The sequence below is a fragment of the Falco naumanni genome, chromosome 2 (assembly GCF_017639655.2).
Source record: "Falco naumanni isolate bFalNau1 chromosome 2, bFalNau1.pat, whole genome shotgun sequence".
Classification (NCBI taxonomy): Eukaryota; Metazoa; Chordata; class Aves; order Falconiformes; family Falconidae; genus Falco; species Falco naumanni.
The window spans coordinates 59,995,188-60,016,543 of record NC_054055.1 but is presented as its reverse complement, the minus strand read 5'-3'; positions in this window follow the sequence as shown (position 1 = coordinate 60,016,543).

Below are 21,356 nucleotides of genomic sequence, written 5' to 3'. Positions count from 1 at the left end.
ATGGACAGAGGTGTGATGGCAGCGACTGGGGGGTGTATGGGATGCACTGGGCAGGTCACTGTCATCTTCAGCTCCTCCTGTGCTGCCCTGGGCTTGCTCCGGCACGTGACAGGCGAGGCAGGCAGGACCAAGCCGTTTTCCCAGCTGTTGTCCTTGGAGGTTGAGCATCTTCAGTGTGACCTTGGCTTATGGCACAAATTCCCAGATCAGCCTTTATTGTAGTGTTAATTGTGTGTATCTAAAACAAAATTATGCCCTTCCTTAAAGTACGGGTTTTGGTGTAGTTTTTTTAATAAATATTTCTTTTTTATTGTTTATGATTTTTAGTCTTTCTGAAATCCTTCAAAGGTGCTATTTTAATGTAGTCAATCTAAATGTAAACCAGTGCTTCTCTGGTGAGACACAACACATATGAAAACATAGCTTTATTTTTTTTGTTGTTGTTTTTGAAAATCGACAAGGGGTTTTCTCCTCTGCTGTCAGATGTTTATTTTTTCTGTTAAGTTGTTTTTTCCTAACAATAGGAGGGGAAGAAACAACCTGCTGAGCATATATTGTAAAACTTCCCCAGGTGCATGAAATAGTCAAGACTGAGAATAGGGACAAAAGAAGAAATTCTTTTAACTGTTGAAACTGCTAAAACTATTCTTGAACAGACTTCTCAGAGTTTGTGACTACAGGCTTCTGCTAGAACATCTTAGCCCCTAGCTAGTGCTGATTGAGAAGCAGTTTGGAAGGGGCCTAGGAAAGGTGACAAAGTTTCACCCTTGTTTCACAGGCAGCATGTGTTGGACTGGGTGATATGAGAAAATCCACTATTTGGGTTCTGATTTTTCATTTTCCTAAATATTTTTCTTGCAATTACACCAGTACTTTTTGTACTGCAGCTCCATCACCAGTACCAATGAAAGACAAGCATTGCCCATTTTATATGACTGTTCCTTGTAAACTGTAGTGGCAGTCCTAGGGAACAGGACCTAGAAGTCCGTCTGGAGTATGGCCAGCTGTTAGGCAGCTGCATCAGGGTCGTGCACTGGCAGCTTTCCCTGCACAGCAGCCAGCCTTCAGGGGTGACAGGTGGCATAGCACAGCCCAGTCCCAGCCTATGACTCTGGTCCCTGAGCTGTGGAGCGTGCTGAGGCCAACACCAACCCTCCAGGAAAAGTATATGAATTCTGGAGTTCACCTAGAGATCAGTTACTGCCACCTTTTATAGAAGGGGAAATAACATGCCCTCCCCTGCCTCCAGCTCATTTCTTGGAGGGATGGGTTGTGGGCACTGCTCGACACACCAAAATCAGGGCTGCAGCTTCCAAGCAGGTCAGGAGTCACAGCTCCAAGGAAGGTGAGCTCGCATCTCCTGTTAATTATATATCCCACTGCTTGGCTTTTGATGACTTGCCACTTGGAGCATAGGTGTCTTGCCTTATCTCCTTGTGCATTGCAAGCTTGCATTTTGTCTAGCTCTGAATTTCCCATTTTGCTCTTTGACCAAGATTTAAAAGATTAGACATTATTTAGACATTGCTGTTTAGATATGCATAATTTAAGACAGCTAATTCCCTCTACTGGATTATTTTTCAAAGTCTTTTGTGGATTCAGGCCCAGACTTTTTAAGTTTTGGACTTATGTTTGGCATTAGAATACTCTCAGTCGCTCCGTAGGTTTACTAACAGTAAATTATCTTGAGAGGTTTATAGGAGACCAAGAAATTGCGTCTGCATCCAAGGATAGGACTTGAATCAAGGACTCTTTCCTGTGGCATATGTTTTTCTAAGTTGCTCTGCTTGTTTGACTGACGGGTGTTGGTGCATTGTTTTGCAATTAAGCATGGTTCTTAATGTCATGTTTCTGAAAGGACTGGATATCTTTACAGCCAAGTTGGCTCCATCAGTAGTATGACTATTAGGATAAACTAAGAATTAATATAGTTATGTGACAGTATTTATGTACCAGATCATCCACTTTATTTGCATGCTTTGAATGATCAACCATTGCACTGCTGAAGTTGTTTTCGTTTCTGTTGGTGCAGTTTCTTTTTACAGCTTATCAAAGCTAACTGAGGTTCTAATCCCCACCCAGCTTCCCAGGGTTCTGAAGCTCCCTTTGCACTTGTGCAGCATGCAGATGAGTCACATTGAATTTTCTTGTGGAGAATTAACTAATGAAAGCAGGGGATCCAGAGTTTCACTGGATCATCAAACTTAGCCCACTTCCCTGTAACCACATACTCATGAGATCTGGCAGGAGGCAGGATGGAAATGTGCTTTTGGCAGTAGCATGCAATTAGACTTGGGTAAGTGTAACATATTACACCTCCTGCTAGAGAAGGCAGTGATTTAATGTTTGTGTTAAGGTAGTATTGAGTAATATTGCTATTTTTAGGGTAATGTTGAGTAAAATTAGGTAGCATTGTTAGGGTAGCATTTTGAGATCCCACTCATAGACTACAGCCCCACCAGGCTACACATAATACAAACATATAAGAAAAGGATGGCTTGTGCAGCAGAGCAGTGTTATGGTCCTAAGTATAGGTTATAATGTGTGCTAAAGAGGTTTGGGAGGAAACAAGCAAGAAGATTCACCATCAGTGAATATAAATGTCTTTCATTCACTATCGATAACTACATGACCCCCCTCTTAAGGTTAGACTACTGAAAGAAAATAGAATAACACCTGAATAAGTAGTTAAATCAGTTTTAGCCTGATTTAACTGAGATTTTATAAAGTGTAGATGATTTATGTAATTATTTTGGACCGCCTTTGGTTTTGTGGCATTATTTTTCCACATATTCTTGGCATTTTGTCATTTGAGTATTATTTGTAACCGATGGCGTCTGGTAGACTCTCCTGACTAACCCAGTTCCTTGCAGATTTGGCTGTTGTAATATACTGCCTTGTTTGGAAGGAGAAAATATTAACTCATTAGATAAAGAGCCTAAATTTTCAACTGACAGACATTATTTCTTTTTACAGCGGCTATTGAAGAATGGCCACTTGTTTCTAACTAAATAAGGAAACAAAATGCATTGTTTAGCCATGTAAACTTAAGGCAACTTTTACAGAACTAGTAGCATCTTTATTAGATAATAATTGGCTTTGAGACATGGAAAGAACAGTAAATATTAGGAAGACTCTTATTGCTAAACTGATCTGTAACTTGTTGCAGTATATCAAGTACATCAATATAGGGAGGCATATAATATTCTGAACTTCCTGAAACCTTAACAGTTATGACTGGAAGAATGCATTAAAGTGGATTTTTCAGCACTCGCTTTTCTACAGATCCAAAATTTCTAATAGAATAATTTAAATATTTTAAAGTATAATTATGAATATGAGTCAGGACAAAGAATCTATGCTGAAAGGATCACAGACTCACAGAATGGATGAGGTTGGATGGGACCTCAGGAGATCATCTAGTCCAATGCTCCTTCCTAAAGCTGGGTCACCTGGGCCAGGATGTCCAGGACTGTATCCAGTCAGGTTTTTAATATATTCACAACCTAGTGAATTTATTCAATAGTGCCACAACAGTAAAAGGTACTGTGTTGGCTTTTTTTCCTGCCAATAGGACAAGAGTTCCACATAAACAGATTCCAGCTGCAAGAATTTAAATTAAAATAAAACTTCATCTTCCCCTCTCAGTTCTCATAAAATACGATTATTTTAGTGCATATATACACATGATTAATCTTCAGTTTTATTTCAAGGAAGTTTGTATTTCAGTATTTGTGCCAAAATGCGTATTTCATAAAGTCATGGAAGCTGCAGTAAGATTCTTTCTAACCCTTTTATTTTTCACAGTGTGTGGGTGTTGGTCCCTTTCCCTCATCCCTCTACACCTTTTCTTGGAAAGAAAGGCCAGGAAGGTGGAAGAAACAGGTTGGTCCTGTCTTGCCCAACAAGATGTGAGGTTGGACAGAGGTTTGTGGTTCTTGATCAGAGCTTAAGCTCAGTCTTTTACAAAATAAGACAAACTAAAATACCTCTGTAAAAAATAGCCACTAGGGAAGAGGTCCATCTTTGCTTCTTTATTTTGTATCCTGTTATCTATAAAACACTAAAATACTAAGAGGAGCTGAGTCTATGGTATTTTTAGGTACCTTGTTCACTAAACATCTCTCACTCATCTCAAATGTTCTCTCTCTCCTGCTCAAATGTTATGGAGGAGCTGTAGCAGTCAGAGTTGCAGAGCTCAGTATTATGTTCTCTGTCCTAGAAGTACTTGGTCTTTATGACCACCAGTTGAGATGGCTGAAGGAGTAGTTATTCTAGTTTTCACCTACAACTTGTCTTTCCGTCTACTTCACTGACACTTTCAGCATAACTAGACACAGACAGGGTGCTACATAATCTTATCTAGGATCCCTTTTCCATGAAAGGTGGTAACAGATGTTCTATTGAGATCCCTTCCAACCTGAGCTGTTCTATGATTCTGTGATCTTATGATTTGTTTCTGGGCCAAAAAATGATTTGAAAGACTAGAAGTCTGTCATGTATATTTATGTCTCGAAGTAATGGAACAAAAGATTTAAACTTACATTGCTGATTCTTTTTTTATTCTGTGTTGTAAAATTTGATTGTGTTTTTCAAGTTCCCTTGTATACAGCCAAATGACATTATTTCATGTAAATATTGTAATTTTTTTAGGAAGTCTTCAGTAATGGAGAAGTTATTTGAGCTTACAGTACAAATATCTTTAACTTGGTTCCTGGTCAGGATTTCTTACAGCTAGGTTCTGGACACTTTTGCAACTGTTTGGTGCAAAAGTGCTTGAACTGTTGCTGAAGCAAAGGCCAGCAAAAGCATTAACCTAAGATACTGTGAAAGTCTGTAACAGAACCTCTGAAGGCATCTATTATGTGGGCCTATACACTGTTTAACTCATTTTCCTGGGTAGCAGATTAGATGATGTTTAAATAAATCAGTATTTTTTACTTTGGTGGTGTTCTGGAAGGTTAATAGATGTACTTCGAATATATGTTTTAATGGAAGTAAAGATTCATTTCTATCACCTGGCAGCAGTGGACTAGAAAATCCCTTATATTCTTACATGATTCAAGGTGATGTCCTGGGGCTTTCGAGAACAGTCCACCCAGATAAGACTGTGTTCTCTGATTTTTAGTTATGCACTAAGGAAATAAGTAAGTATGATTAAGAAATCTGTGTCTGAGGAAGCCTGAAAGCAAAACACGCTGAATATATAAAACATGGTGGTGGGCATTCTCCTGACACAGGAGCAGTTTTGTTCCCCATGGATGGTCCCCATTCCAGTAAATCTCAAGATTTGCAATAGCTTTTGTCTGGATATTGACTGATACAAAAAGTTGTGGAAGGCTAGTGTGGGTGAGGCTTCTAAGGTTTTATCTCCTCTTCTGCCGCTTTATTTTAGTGGGAAGACAAAGTTCTAAACCAAGCAGCAATTGATGTGGAATAACTCAGAAATATGGCTCACCAGAGTATGTACTAGCCCTGAGCTTCCAAAATGTCAAGAACAAATACCAAAAATTAAATAGAACTGAAAAGTTTCAATAATTCAGGCTAAAAAGACTGCTGAATTCTGGACAAAGCTGAGTGGGAATGAGGGCTGACTGCCACCGCAATCAACAGAGGTCTGAGAAAGAGCCATCTGCTTTGTCTCCTGTATTTGGAATTGTAATAGTTGAAATTAGTGCTTGCTGTCAAGACGATAACCCTGAAAATAGATCTGGGTTTATAAAATACATTATTTCTAATCTCAAGTTAGAGGCTGATATTTTCTACCTATATTCTTACGTTGGAGAGGCAAAAAAAAAAAAAATTAAAAATTTCTTCTTGAAATAAAGTATTTACTTTCAAATTCTTGGATGCATTACTACTCTAAAAATTAACCAGTTTAGTTCTAGAAAATGAAGTTTTCTTGTACTCCTTCATGACACTTTTAGCAGAAAGTCTGCTTAGAAACACTGTAATCCTGAAAAATTCATAGCTAAGCCTGTACTTAATGAACCATACATAGCTACTGAGAAACAACAGTTACTTGGTCAAGTATCCAGCATACATGCTGTACATGTTTAAGTATCTATGTATCAGCCAAAGCTGGAGATACGTCTCAGGGACAAAATCATCTGCAGCATTTCTGATATAGTACAGAGCACAAAGTAAGAAAGAAAATCCAAAAGGAATCATATTGCAGAATTCCCATTGCTGGACTTTGTTCTCAGAAAAATAAGCACATCCTCAAACAACTTTTTTTTTCTGCTAGGAGTTACTTAATCTTTTCTTTGATCTTATTTCCTAAAATGTCTGACATTATTTTCCAAACAGGTACAATGTAAATATCTTTATTTATAAATATAGGTAACAGTGGAGATTTTAAAAACTTCTGTCAGAGCTTTAGAAGTTTACGTGGCTTTTGTTTGAGCATCATCATGCCTTTATTATGCATCAGCAAAACTTTTCCTTGAGCTCTTTGAGAGACACAGCATGCAACTTTCCCACTTTGTGTTTAAGTGTGGCTTCCTTCTTTTATGTGCTTTTCTTTGCTCTTATTCGTACAATGAGCTAGTTATGTAAAATTGAGCTTCTCCTAATTTATAGCAGATGTTACCTTCCGTATTTTGTGAGGTTGTGACTGGATACTTTGTCTCTCCTTTTGCTTCTAATTAAGTAATTTGAAAATGTGTAGTCTGCTTAATTTTATTATTATTATGCAATAAAAAGTAAAAGACATTGACATACAGGATTCAGTTGCAGTATGACAGCTTCTGCAATCTGCAAGAAAATGATCTGTGTGGACCCTTTGCTGAAGTATATAGCCATATTGAGTATTTTAAGTGCATTCCTCTTTACCAGTTTAACCAGAGTGCAATGTTTCTGGATAGTACAGTGGAAACATTATGCAATAGAAAAGAAAAAAAATGCTTCATTGGCTGACTGTTCAGGTATCTGTCAGGCAGGGTGTCTTAGCTGAACAACTGCAGGTCTGAACAGCTTACAGAATGAACATGGGTTTATTTTTTTAAATTTCAGAACCATGTCTTATGCCATTCGCAAAATTCATAATAGTTAATGTTGAGACCATAAGCCAAAATTAAAGCGTGTATCTAATTCATACGCATAGTCATGCCTGAGCTTCCTAAGAAGGTTTGGTAAGACAGCACAACTTAATGTGTAATTTATGGTAATGGTTTGACCCAGGAGTTAGCTGATGCTTCTGTGAGTAATAACAAGTGTCCTATCACAAATGCATCTTTGATGCTAACACCTTGAAGCTAGTAAAAAAAAATATTTTTGTAGCATCTAGTGGAACTTTCTAATCAATAGGCTTTTTCCTTCAGACCATCCCTCTCCCAGACAGTATCATTAAAATATTGGGAAGCAAGTATATTAAATGGGTTACAGTTTCCTCTTGAGAAAATGTAATTGAATCCAATAAAGGTGATCTAAAGCCAATTGAATGATCAAGGGAAAAGGTCTCGATGAATAATTAGGCATATTTTACTGTATCACAAAGTAATTATGTTCCTTCACTGCAGCGTGAAGTAAGCTGCTTCTTGTTAGAGGGATTAGAGATAAACTTTATTCAGGACGCAAACCAAAAAGTTTTGCTGTACAAATGCAGGAAGACAGGCATCTCAACCATGTGTTCACTGAAACTGTTCTCTTTGAGGTGTGAAGATGGGATGCTCTTCTGTTAGCATACATTCTTTCTAAAATTGTCAAAAAGAAACATGCCTATTCACACCTTTCATAAAATAAGTCCTTATTTGTTCAGAACAGGTCTACAGCATAAATAAATCTAGTATTAGAAGCACTGAGAGTTCTGAAGTACAAAGAACAACTTTTGTGTTTGAGGCTATCAGTTACGGAGTCGTGAGGTCTTGCTTTTCAAGAAAGAAATAGTCACTGAGAGGTGGGAAGGACCTCAGGATAGGACTGTTCTCTGCAGTCTGCTTGTATGCTACAGCTTTTTCCTGTTTGAAAAATCATGTGAATCTCACTGGGAAGAGTGCCTCCAGCTGAACAACCTCTGATGAGAATGCTATTTTCTCACCTTCAGCAGAATTAATTGTGTATGTTGGCATAATAATACTCTCGTTGGCCTTAACCTGATTATTTTTCCATCTTAAACATGTTTTCAGTATTGACAAGATATGATTATGCAAGACAGTATTTAACCAGTTATGGAATATGCATTATTAATGTCCTTAATCTTTACTGAAGCTGATGGTTTTCAGTCCTGGTCTTTGTCCTAGTCACCATTTGAGATCAATTTCAAAACCAGTACAGCAGGAAGACCAATAAGAGACAGCCATGGCTTGTAACTGTTGTCCCTTCTACTCCTAGGCTTTATGGTTGATAGTTGCAGAAAACAAAATATTTTCTATAAGTTTCTTGACCTTCCATAAGATCTCCCTGGGGATACATTATTCTGACCAAGGCTGGTTGTTCTGACTTCCTACAGGACGTGTCAAAATGACCTGTGAGTTACATGGAGGAGTTGCTTTAATGGATCGGGGTAAATGATCCAATGAAGGTTCTGCATTATTCCAGGATATACCAAGTTAGTTCCATGACCTTTAATTTTTTCCATTACTAATGACATGGAAAGGTAAAACAAACACATCCCCTAACAGGAACTGTTTCCTTTTTAAAACACTGTCAAATTTCTATTCCGCTTTTTTTCAGTCCCAGAAAGGAACCAGCCTTGACTTTGCTTTCAATTGTGTTAATGCAAATATTTTAAGCGACATAGCCTATTTACGAGCAAGCAGATACTTCTTATACTTAGCATGTATATGCATGTGATATTGAACATATGTAGTAAAATACCTATTGTATCTATAACACAATTGTTAAGTTCTAGTTATTTATGTGGTAGATGTACTGCCAGTCTGAGAACAAAAACTAAAAATGTTTTGTCACTGCAATTACTTTTCCTTCTTTGCTGCAGAGAAGAGAATATTGGTTACCATCATCATTCTCTCTGGTTTTACAATGGATTTGCTTTTAACTTGTTTTTCTAAAACCTTATTTTCAAGTGATGGTGACTAGAGAGTAGCACATTGTGAAATCAGAGAAAATAATAATATGGTTAAAAGTTCAATCTCTTCTACAGCCTCTGGACATTATTTTCCCTGAGTCAGACTCAGCTGACAGTGAATAATGTTTTTCTAAATGATTTCTTGCATTACTGACCGAAAAAATTATGCCTTGATTGCATGACTGTTGGGAAGTGGCATGATAATGGCTAAGTACTAAAATAAAGGAAAACCAGGGAGCAGTTGAAAGGTAATCTATCTCTCGGTTTCTAGTACTGCATGGTTCTTTGAAGAATAACTTTTCCGTGTCAATACTTCAAGTAGCACCCCCTGCTAACCTGTAGGTTTTTCTAACTTGAATTCTTATGAGATATTGCAAATATATATGATATCTGGGGGACATAGTGGAAAATAATTGCAAAATAAACATAAATGTCTCCTATACCCCAAATCTTTGGTCAGTTTCCTGAATGCTTAATGTTACCTCCACTCCTGAGAGAAAATTCCAGTGCAGGGCCCACCACATGCCCCTCGTTCCTATGTCTGTGCCAGCCAGAGCCTTGGACTGGCACAAACCTTTAGGCAGTAAATAGTGCTAGAGAGTTTCTCCAGTTTAAAACCAAGCTGTCAGGACTGTTTGTGTCAGTGGTAGGTCCAGGTTAAAATGGTGTAAAGAGTTCTCTACAACTGCTTTACTAAGCTACTAATATGAGCTAAAACAGTTAAAAAAATAATATGCAAGAATGCTTTTGATACACAGGTCCTGCAGTAAGTCCTGGTTTGTAGTAGCCTTTTTACAAAGATCCTGACTGGAATTTGTCTTTACTGATTTGCTACATGATCAATGTGAAAATGAAGTCTTTCCCCAGCCCCTGTAAAAATGTCAGGAACAGGTTGGCAGATACAGCAAACAGCTCACACACTCTGCTTTTCTTTCCCTCAGCAGATTGCCAGCAATGAGGGCTCTTGGGGAGGAAGTTTCTCTAGGTAGTAATAAATATAGTACAAAGCTCCTGATGGCTGCCCTCTCTGACACATAAATGTTACTCCTTGCTCTGTTTTGGTGACAGAGAAATAAAAAAGGAGAAAGTGAAGGGTCCTAGTAATCCATTTCCTGAAAAGGTCGAACTGATAAATACACATATAGTGCCATACTGACTTTCCCCTCATAAGTGTCTACAAAAGTGAAGCCTATGATGCCTCTTTCTTCTTACTTTTTGGTCCCTTTACTGAAGAAGAGCAAGTCTTTGGTGTGGTGGCAGTTTTTATCAGCAGTATAAATTCTACATTAATTCCTTGTATGAATTTATTTGATTATGCATTTTTTATTTCTTGGGGACTGTAACTGCATATCTGACTTTTGCCTACATAGGAGGGAAGCAAGGGTTTTACATAACTCTCCACCTGTTTTTCTCCTTGCTTGATAAACTTTGGAGAAATAGTCCAATTATTTTTTTATTCTGAGAGTGTGCCATTTCTGTCCTTGATTATGGATTCATTTGTGTGTATGTAATTACATTTAACCTTGTCCCAGATGCCAGCAATACAGGGGACCAGGTTCAGGTTCACTGGAGATCTTCTAAATGTAAATCCAGGTGGTACAAGAGCTTTCCTAAAGCTGCCTGTGCTCACTTTTGGTATTGAAAAACTAAAACACCACCTCTTTCGATGTGTTCTTGGTCCGACTTTCATTTGCACATAATTATGTATTCATACTTGGAAAGAGAAAAAGGACAAACCTGTTATTTGGGAGGGGAAGGTAAGAGAAAGTAGAATGTGAGGAAATATGTCAACCAAATATGTAATAACAAAAACAACATTTCACCTACATTCAGGAATACAACTTGCCTTATAGATACAACAACTAAATTATTTGGTCTCATTGAATCATACAATAAAAGAAACATCTTCAGTGGGTTTTTGGCAGGTCCGTGGCAGTTAAAGGCAGTACCCCACTCTTTTCTTCCCACTCGTCGTGCTCTTGCACAACCAACCACGACTGAAAGTACAACAGGCATTTGTGAATTTTCACAATGCTCCTAATCTGGCTCTCATAGGCTTATTCCAGAAATAGTATTAAAATAACTAGATAGAAACAAAAGGATTTTTTTTTTTCCTCTGGACAAAGTGTTTACTTAGTGCCCATTGATGCAAGGGCAGATCCCTCATGAGCCTGAGTTGTGGGCTGGTTTGGCAGTCTGGCTTGTCCTGCAGAATCCCTCTCACTGGCCGGTTGATTTGTGCAACAACTGTTTTCTTACATGATGCTGTTTAGCCTGAACTTGGTCAGTGACGGCCTAAACCACCATCATCCTTTTTTCCCTTTGATTACTGAAAAACACAGAATAAACTCTTTCAGATCAAGGTGACCCACTTGCCTATCCACACAAGTTCTATTACAGCAGCACTCCAACATTCTACCTGCAGTCAGAGCTTGAATTCCTAGTAGTACTACAAAATGTCATGTTTGGGGTTCTGGGTAGCCTTAGTCACATCAAAATCAATGCCAGTGAGATGGGTTAAGTGGATTTCTTCCTCCTAGAGGGAGAGTATCATTCTGTTCCCCTAAACTTTGTAGTTCCAGACCTCACGTAGATCAGAAATAATCCTATCCTGATCTATACACAGGATCACAAATCCAGAGTTTTCTCTGAGGCTTTTTAGGATTTTTGAAGTTTCCTGATAAATGCCCCTGAGATTAAAGAGAAAAGGTTTTCTATTAATGTTTCTCTTTCTGCTTCAAGGAGTTGTGGTGATTGTGCTGTGAAAGCAAATAATTTGTCCTGAGCATGTTGTGAAAGAAAATTATGCAGAAAATGGTCTGTAAACTACACCATGTTTTCAGTCTATAGATAAGACTTTTGTATGGCAAAAAGAGGGAAACTTGTCTCATGTTTCCATGGGACAAGGAGGAAAATAAGCTCAGGCTCTTGATTGCTAAATGTGAAATATCTGGGTATAAAGCCTTCTCTGAGTGAGCTGGAGGTCAGATCTTTGTGTGGATCTGGAGGACCACTTCCTGACCTGCTGCTGCTTCTGTAATTTCACATAATCAACTTCAACATAAATAGCTTTTCCTTCTGGATGAAGTCTCGTTTCTTGCACAGTTACTTTTTCTTTAACAGTTTAATCAGACTAATTGTGACAAGCAGTGTATTTGTATAAATATTTGAATGTGCAGAATGAGGATTGAATTATTTATTCTGCAAATGTAAGCTTAATGTAACTATCTTTGGAAACCATCTCATTCTCATACGGTTGTACAGTTTGGTCGTGCATGCTGTCTGCTGAATTCCATGTTTAATGTCACAAATGGATCAAAGAAATTATATTATTTACATAAGCACTAAACAAGATGCCAGAAGAAACAAAACACAGGAGATATCTTGGTTTAGCACATGGAAAAACTAGTTATCTTTTTAAATTCAACTGTCAAGGGACCCCAGTTTCCTGAAAATGGGTTAACAGGGAGACAGATGATGTCATTCGTTGTCCAATCTTGTCTCATGCATGAAGAGGCATATGTTCTGAGCTGGAAAGAAAAGGATCGTATTGATGGCAGATGCCAAGCTGCACAGGGAAATGCTGAACCTGAAACTCAGAATCAGATTTTTCTCTCGTGCGATATTGTGACTTGCAGTATTTCTGTACCATTCCTCTTAGGGGAAGATGCAGAACTGTATGTAATAGTGCGTCCCACTGCATAGGTGGGCTATTGCTCTCCAGGGAAAAAAGCGCTGCTAAACATGAAAAAGATACCATGCTGAAAACAGTACTGCCCCCCAGTAAGTGGGTGCTGGTAGAGTCTCTTGCTTGACTGCACGTGTTAAAGGGTGACTTACAGTGCATAAAGGCTTTTTCCTCACACTTTCCATACCAAGCCTAGGACCAGCTGGCCCCGGCTGCCGCCATCCTGGCAGTGGAGGTCAAGCTGTGGTTGCTGCTGCTCCCCTGGGCATCAGCCACTGAGCCGAGGGCTGTTCCAGCAGCCGTGCTTCAGAGGTGAAGCAAGGAGGAGGAGACCAGAGAGGAGATTTGACAGGGGTCAGTGGCATCAATACGAATTGGTATTTGGCGTGTTTACTTTCATGTTCATTATGGCATGCACTGCATTTCCCAGCAGCCATAGGGTCTGTATCACTAGACCATACCTTGTGCCTCCTTACCTTTACACTTCTTAGTGGGATGGCAGCAGAAAACTTCACGGATGTTAGTGAAACTGTTTAACAACAGTAAAATCCAAACTCGGTGAGAGCAATAGAGAAAGTGACACAGCCCCTCACCCCCACCCCCCATTTATTTTTCCTTTTAAAAAGTGAGAAAACATTTTCTGAGTGTAGGATTTAGTTGTTCACCTCCCAGTGATGGCCTCCGGTGCTGGTATCACCTACAGCATGTTTGGAGAACACTTTTATTTTCTGACTTAGATGTGCAACAGAGCTGCAGCAAAATAATTATCTTCTGCTTATGAAAACACCTTATTATGAAGATTTTTCTTGTTTGAATAATTCAATATGTCAGCACCGCTTCAGACATGCTTACCTGTTGATGTTAACATTGGGAGCCTTCAGTGCAAGGTGAATTAGTATCACAAGGACTATTGCTACAAAAACCAGAGGGTAGACACCAATGCCTTCTGGACTACTTTTTTTTTTTTTTTTCTTTTCTCTCTCTCTCTCTCTCTCACTTTTTTTTTTTTTTTTTAAATAGAACTTGCACAGATTTGCAGCCATCCTGCTCAGACTTAGAGAAGCCAGTTTGCCTGAGCACAGCTTGTTGTGGGATTGCAGTCTGATTCACAAGCAGCTGAGTTTTGCTACATTCTTGCTGTTTAAACCCCCAAAATTTGTCCTAGCACTTGTACTCAGATCAAGCATTCAGGATAGGAAGTATTTTTAATTAGCTCTTGTTCTTCAATATCTGACTTGCCTCTGGCAAAACCCGTTCAATTTTATCAAAATCAAACATGTGCCCAAATGTTACTTTTGACAGAGTTTTCTAGGACTTATTTCTGTTTTAAAATGAATCAGAGCTATCTTGGAATAAGTGGTATGTCAGAGCTTAGGTTATTTCTTTGGAAAGTGAGAGACCTAGGCACACATGTTTGTCCTGGTAGCACCTTTCTGGCTCATGTGCTTTCGGAGGAGAGGTGGTGGTTGTTCCTCTTTCATGAAATGTCAAAGCTCTCTGAAAAGTTGAAAGAAAACAACTTTCAAAACGTTTTTGTGAATTTTGTTTTTCATCCAGCTCTGCCTGTGTCCAGATGATTTCATTCTCTGAAAAGAAGTGGTGTGAGTATTTCTAGAGATGCTTCTGGGCTTGATGACATCAGTTTTACTAAGTTTAGCAGAACTGCAAAAGTCTAAATTAACAAACCACTTTGCTGTGCTCTGCTGCTACAGCTAAATCAGCGAATACTTTTTTTCTGTGAAGCATAGCTATTTTTTTCCCCTCAAGGTTTCTTTCATTTACAGGGTCTCAGCTGGGGAAGGGGAGATATTTAGTGAACAGATCAGAGCACAGCTAAAATTTTACCATGTCACAGTTTTGGTGGACCTTTATTTCTCTCTGCCATTGACTCTGATCACTACAGTGAATATTGCGTTATTGAATTTACTACAGAGATGCCAATTTTAACTATGCTTTTATCACATGTAAAAAAATCCATCTCAGTCATTGGCGATTGACCTCTATAAAAGGAAATAAATACCTGTTTCGGTTGCACGTGTTGTCATAGGACACTTTACAACACCTGTGGCAGCATTTCAGGGATGCTGAGAGCGGGTGCACGTACCAAGCGCCCCACACAGAAGGATACAGCAAGAAGGGAGTTTGTAGCACCTGGGCAAAGCTTTCTGCAGCCGTGTTGGCTTTTCTGTTCTCATTAGGGTTCGAGGCAAATGACTGCTGACTTGGAGGGAGCAGAACATCTCCAGGATACCTCCCTTATTTATTCCCACCATTTGGCAGATAGAAAACTGACTGCTTTGGTGGTTTTTTTTTTTGTTTGTTTTGTTTTGTTTTGTTTTTTTACTATTGAAAATCTTTGCTGCTTAATTCTTATCTCTCTGAAGAATATCTTCATTGGGAATGTGTAGAACCTCAAACCAAAGGTATGTAGTGAAGTGGAAAGCATTCTGCTGAATCCTGTGGTATTTCAAATATCAGCATAATTTTGCTGCAATATTTGTTTCTGATAAGATTATTTGTGGGGTCACACTGCAGAACTGGATTTAGACATTCACTGGGCTTCACTGTGGAGACCAACATCAGTTTGTTGAAGCTTTGAAGCTTTTATTAATGCTTCATTATTAAATTATTTTATTTAATAATTTTATATTTATAATTATATATAAAATAAATATTAAAATATCATGATAATTTTATAAAAATAAAGCTTCATTATTAAAGCTTATTAATATGGAAGAAAATTATCTGTGCGTTAAAATGATAATGTAAATATGTGAAGTGCGGCAGTTTGGCCATAATGTTGAAGCAGCAGAACTTAGCCGAAGACCTCAGTCACTTTAAAAACTTGAAGTCCTGACTACAGTTATCTTCTGATGAAAAAACCTGTGTATGTTTTTGCTTAGCTTCTGCCAAAATTGTTTGAGATACGTAATAAAGAAATCCTTCCAAAGTAAATCAGTATTACCCTTCTTTTAAAGGACAAGAAACTGACGTAATAGACATGGAGGTAAAAAAATCATTTTGCTGGCTTACAGAGGAAGGTTTTGTCTGCCCAATTCGCCCATTTACGCGGCATCCTTCTCCTCTGGGCTGCAGCTTGTCTCAAGCCACTTGCAGATGATGGCTACCCAGAGCAGAAGTCCGTGGGTTTTCTCACTTCTTTTACCTCACTTCTTGAAATCGGGGAACTGCTAACTTCAGCTGGGTCTGAATATGCATGAATGATGACTGGCACACATTTTTCAATGGGAAGGAGGAGGTTAGGGAAATATGACACAAGCTTTGGAGGGCGTAGTGCCTGTGGGCTGTGCTGCTACCCTCATGTCTTTTTTCAGCTCTGTTCAGTGACACCCTTTCAGGGAAGGAAGTTTCTTATTTTTATAAAAGCGAGAATATTTTTATTTTGCTTGATTTCTTTCACTTTGTTTATTCTTGCATTTTAATTTTTTCCTTTCATATTGTACATTTATTTAATATCTTGACAAAAAAATAGGTATTCTTGCCTGCTAAAAGCCCAGCTGATACAACTAGTTTAGCTAGAAATTTTCAATATAAATTTCCCTTTAAAAGAATTGGGATTTTCAAGCATTCTGTAGAGTAAGGAAATAATTCCATAATACAAAAACACGTTCTGTAACATCAAAAAGGAATCTGTGACTTGCTATATTACCAGAAATGAAACCCAATGTGAAAATGATAAGGAAAATGTGGTTGCTTTTGTAATGGGTGCAGCTTATATGCGTTTATATGTCATAAAACTGTATGGCTGGTGAAGCTAAAGGAAATTATATTCATGGGGAAATGTTGCAGGGAGCCTTGAAAACAGGCAGGGCTTTTGGAGGCAGATGAAGGAGGCAGGAAAATAAACTAAGCCTGTGTTTGGGGGTTGTTGGTAAACAACAGTTTTCTTACTCAAAGGTTAATAGTTTATTATTTCTTTGTGCCAGGAATATACCACCTTTACTTGAAGCAGTGTTGGGACCCTTAGCTGTCTTGCATGACAACTTGCAAAATTGTGAGGCTGAGTCCTTTATGTGTGTTGATACCACTATGTGACTGTTTCTCAAATGATAAAATCGAAAGAGGAATTAGTGTCTGGTTCAGACTATTTATTTATCTTACAAGCGTTAAACCAACATATACCTGTCAAATCTTCCAGAATATTTAAGGTTTAGGTTTAAAAAAAAAAACTGTAGCTGCACTGAAGTGCTGAAAGGCTGTTTTATTGTCCAAGTAGATGGAAAAAGCCAAAGTTCTGAAATTTAAAGTGCTTATTTATATGCAGTGTTTTTAGTATACGTTCCATTAATTTAATGGAATATATTCTCTGTACAAGTGATAGCTGAGGTGACTGACATCACCTAGACTCTTAAGGAATGTTAAGTCATGAGAATAAATTAATTTAGGAAGGAAAGAGTGACTGACTGAAGCAGTTAGATACTGTTAGACACTCCAGTAAAGATTATGTGCATAGCACGTAGTTCACTTAATGTCTAAGCTCTGACATATCAGAATTTCTGCACTGGTATCACTTTGAATTATGAAGTTATCAAGCATGATGGAGAAAAGACAGAAATAATGAATTGTTTTTCTCTAAGGAAAGCCAGGAGGGTGTCAGAGCACTGGGGCCACGTTGCCTATTTAAGCAGAAGTTAGAGGGGAAGTTAAACATCAGCTAAGAAACAAGAGAATTTTTCTATCCACGGGTTTGATAACTTATACTAAAGATGATTGGAAGAATTGACCACAAATCTCTGAGTCAGTGACAAAGTTCAACAAAGCTGATGCTAATGACGCATTTTAGAGAGCGGAAAAATGCAATGGGCCAGTATTTTTTCTTTGCTTTATATGTAAGTACAGGCTGATAGAGAACACTGCAACCTGGTTAGCTCATCATCAGAGCCTGGAGACACCACAGGAGATGCAGTCAGTAGGATATCAGAGGATGAACATTTGAGTCAGTCAGTATAGGTTTATGAAGAATGGGACCTGTCACAAAAACATCTAGTGATACTGTGTCATGCAGAGATGACAAGTCTGCCTGGTGACTGTATTTCTGAATTTCTGTAAGGCACCTGATTCAGTATCAACTGTGCTTGGATTTTAAACAGTCCCATACTACATTGGTTTGGTTCCCTTCTTAAGACTTCTAATGTAATAGGTGTACTTAAAAATACTATGGGTATTATTTTCTACATTTCTTGATCATTATTATAACTTCAGCTAGTTTTTCTTTAATAACAGAGTTTAATATTGAGGACCTCGGGGGAGAAAAACTGAAGTTTCAAAAACTTTGAGTGTTCCTGCATTTAAACCACATTTTTGAAAGCCTTAAGCTGCTGGGTTATATTTGATATCAATTTGTAATTAAAAACTAAAGGGAAAAAATGTAAATGATTTTGCTTGAAAGCACAACATTTCAATATTATGTTAGGTAATATTGGTATTATCTACCTGATAATAGCTGTTAGAGATTGTATGAAAATCAGTTCTCACTTTCAGTTTAGAATTATTTGCATTCTGGCCAACTTTTTCTATTAGATATGAAGTAAAACGGATATCTTCAGTGAAAATTTATTGAAGATTTTCTTCTTTTGGCCAAAATACTTCTTACATTGGCTTACCTTTCATTGTAAACTGAGAGTTGGCATTTGGATGTGATTTGTCAAATGGATGCTCGTAACATCATTGGTGTGTTGGCACAAATGGTTTGCCCATGAGTGGAGGAAAAGCAGTACAGAGAATGTCTTTCAGTTATTTAGAAGCAAGCACAGGAGGCAGTAAGTGATGCCGAGTGCTTGAATTGTGGTGTTCTCCCACACACTGAACTACTGCCTGGGAGCCAGAATGATGGACTATTCACACAAACTTTACAAGTTTCCTGGTACAAGATTGAAAGTGAGGTAACAAAATGGAAACATAATTTATATGACTTATTAGCAGGTTGAGACACATTCATTTTGTAGGATGCTGGTCTGTACATTTTCCTGAAAATCAGTAAAAAATAGCATAGAAAACCAACTTTTCTGAGCATTTTCCACTGAGTGCTAGCATGTCGCATTCTTCTTTCCCATGCATCAAGCACCTTAGAGTATTTTTATTAAACAGCCATGCTATATCCTTAAGTACTGTATAATAAACCAGTAGTATAGATTCTTGTTTACAGTACACCAGCTGGCAGTATTTATAAAGGTCTGTCCGATCCATGTTGATTTCTAAGACAGTGACTTTACTCTGTCATGCTGCTCAGTCTTCAAGGTGTTACTATCATATGAGAAAGAAAAAATAGATTTCAGGATAGTGTCATGCTTCAGTAATGTGTCTATTAGTTAAATGTTTGGTATTCTAATCTTCATGGTCTTGAAGAAGAACACTAGGAAGATACTGGCAAAGTTGCCAACTCTTGCTAAAACTGAGCAAGAAAATCACACAAATATTTGTATTTAAGAACCTGTTGCATTCATCCTTTGCTCATTAAAAAAAAAAAAAAAAAAAAAAAAAAAAGAGAGAAGAAAAAAAAGAAAAGAACGTTTTAGCTGCTCTATCTAATGTGCTTCAGAGATTTCTTGGACCTGAAATGTCACCTCTGACAGTCAAACTTCAGAGAGGAAAGATTTATTAAAATAATTCGGGTGAATCGCTAAGTAAAATCCCTGATTATGTCCATGGCAATGCAAGCACAATTATTTACCTTGTACATTCTTTTATAATTTATTTCTGATGTTTAGCAAACTTATCTGAAACAATTTTGAAAAGACAGCAAATGAGTTGGGAAATGCCATGTTGGCTACCACAAAGCGTGGCATTACAACCTGGAGCTTCTTGAGTGAGTTTGTGCACTGAAATACGCAGGAAAGTCTCCTAAGACAACCCAGCCTGTCCCAGCTGCTCTGAGGGTGGCTTTTCACAGCTGGCAGCCTACCTCTATCACGCTTTTTAAAAACGCTTGCGTCAGGCAGAGGGTGAGAGAAAGAAGTGACTCATGAACCTTACCTTAAGCACAGCCCCTTTGAGAGGTTACGGCATCCTGGTTTCATCCACAGCCCCCGAGGCTGAGACAAGCATCTTTTGGTTTCTGTTCCCCAAACGTTCATGTTCCTAGACTTGCAAAGATTTCTCATGAGATAATGCTAGAAACTGTACAGCTAGCAGACTCAGATGCTGTATGAACATGCATATATTCATCTATTTAAAAAGTATGATGTCATAACAATTTAATTCCAGAATGCTATTCCAGTTTGAAGTATTGAACATTAAATCTAGAAATTCTTTGGAATATGCAGATTATTTGTATGATTTGTAGAACTTGCAGTTTATAAGAATATTTTTTTAGGCTGCAACTAACACACAGGACAAAAGAGTAATATATGTATAAATAAATTTTTCAAAAAAGCTGTTAAAATAAGTGCCTTGGAAATAATTATAGTAAGAATTAACAGTGAATGTTGTCCTGGAATTCAGTACTAATCATTAAGTTCAGAAGAATTAGATGTCTGTGACCTGAATCTAGATATAAGCTATTAGTATCACCTATTTGGTAGGACAGCTAGCCCAGTACAGTTCCCTCAGGGTATAATAGGTATTTACAAGCCTGAGCTTTTTTCCTTTGGAAAACAATCATGGGAAGGATGCACTCTCTCAACAGGTCTACAGCTTATTTGTATTCAGGACCTCACCTGCTCAGTTGACCAAAAATAATCTGTTTTTTCCCTGTGATTCCTACACTTGAAAGGGAGTGAAATGAATTCTAGTTCACCTTAAGCATTACCAGAAAAACTCCAAATAACTCCCGTTATTTCTGAGTAAAAACAATGGGATTGTGTACTTAGAGCTTGTGCTCCATCCAGTCCAAATTTCATAACTATCACAAGCCCCTCCACCTCTTTTCTTGGGTAACTGATTTACTATGACTTTGCCGTAAAAATTTATAGCATCTTCTTTCTTCTACTTCTGACATTTTTGGCAGAGAAAATTCACCTGCTTCAAAACTGTGAATTCATCTTTTGCACCTGCATTTAAGGGATTTAATGCCTGCAAGCTGCAAAGCCAATATTAGCTTGGTTACTGTGGTAACAGACTCATTTTCAGCAGCCTGTAATGAATGCTGCTAGAAGCAGGGCTGCTATTCTTGAATTTTATTTATGTAAATGTGTTTTAAACACCTTTCTCCCACATCGTATCTCCTGTTAATAATCTCCAGGTATGAAGGTACCGGTATTTGAGGCTTTCTCATAAAGTTTACATTTCAGTAGGAAGAGTTCATAGTTCATTTGGGTGAAGTTAAAGTAAACTCAGATGCTTTTTTAGAACTGTGGCCTATCGCCCCAATTAATGCTGTACCGAAAGCCTGCCCTCAGAACCGGCTGCTTCGCTAAAGCTCTGGTCTGCTTCTCTGTGTTTTACAAAACCTTGTAGATTAAGAGACCTTATGGCCTCTTGGCTTTTTGCCCATATTTTTGAGAGGCAGAAGGAGCCTGCTCACCAATGCCTTTGAAACTAGGCTTATATCTCAGTTTAATAATGACGTTGCTGGAGACAGGAACATTGTTCCCTGGATTTCTAGTGAAGTAATAAGAACTCCTTAAATCACATCACAAAAAAACATTAAAAGGTGTGCTCATCATTTATAAAACTTCCAAT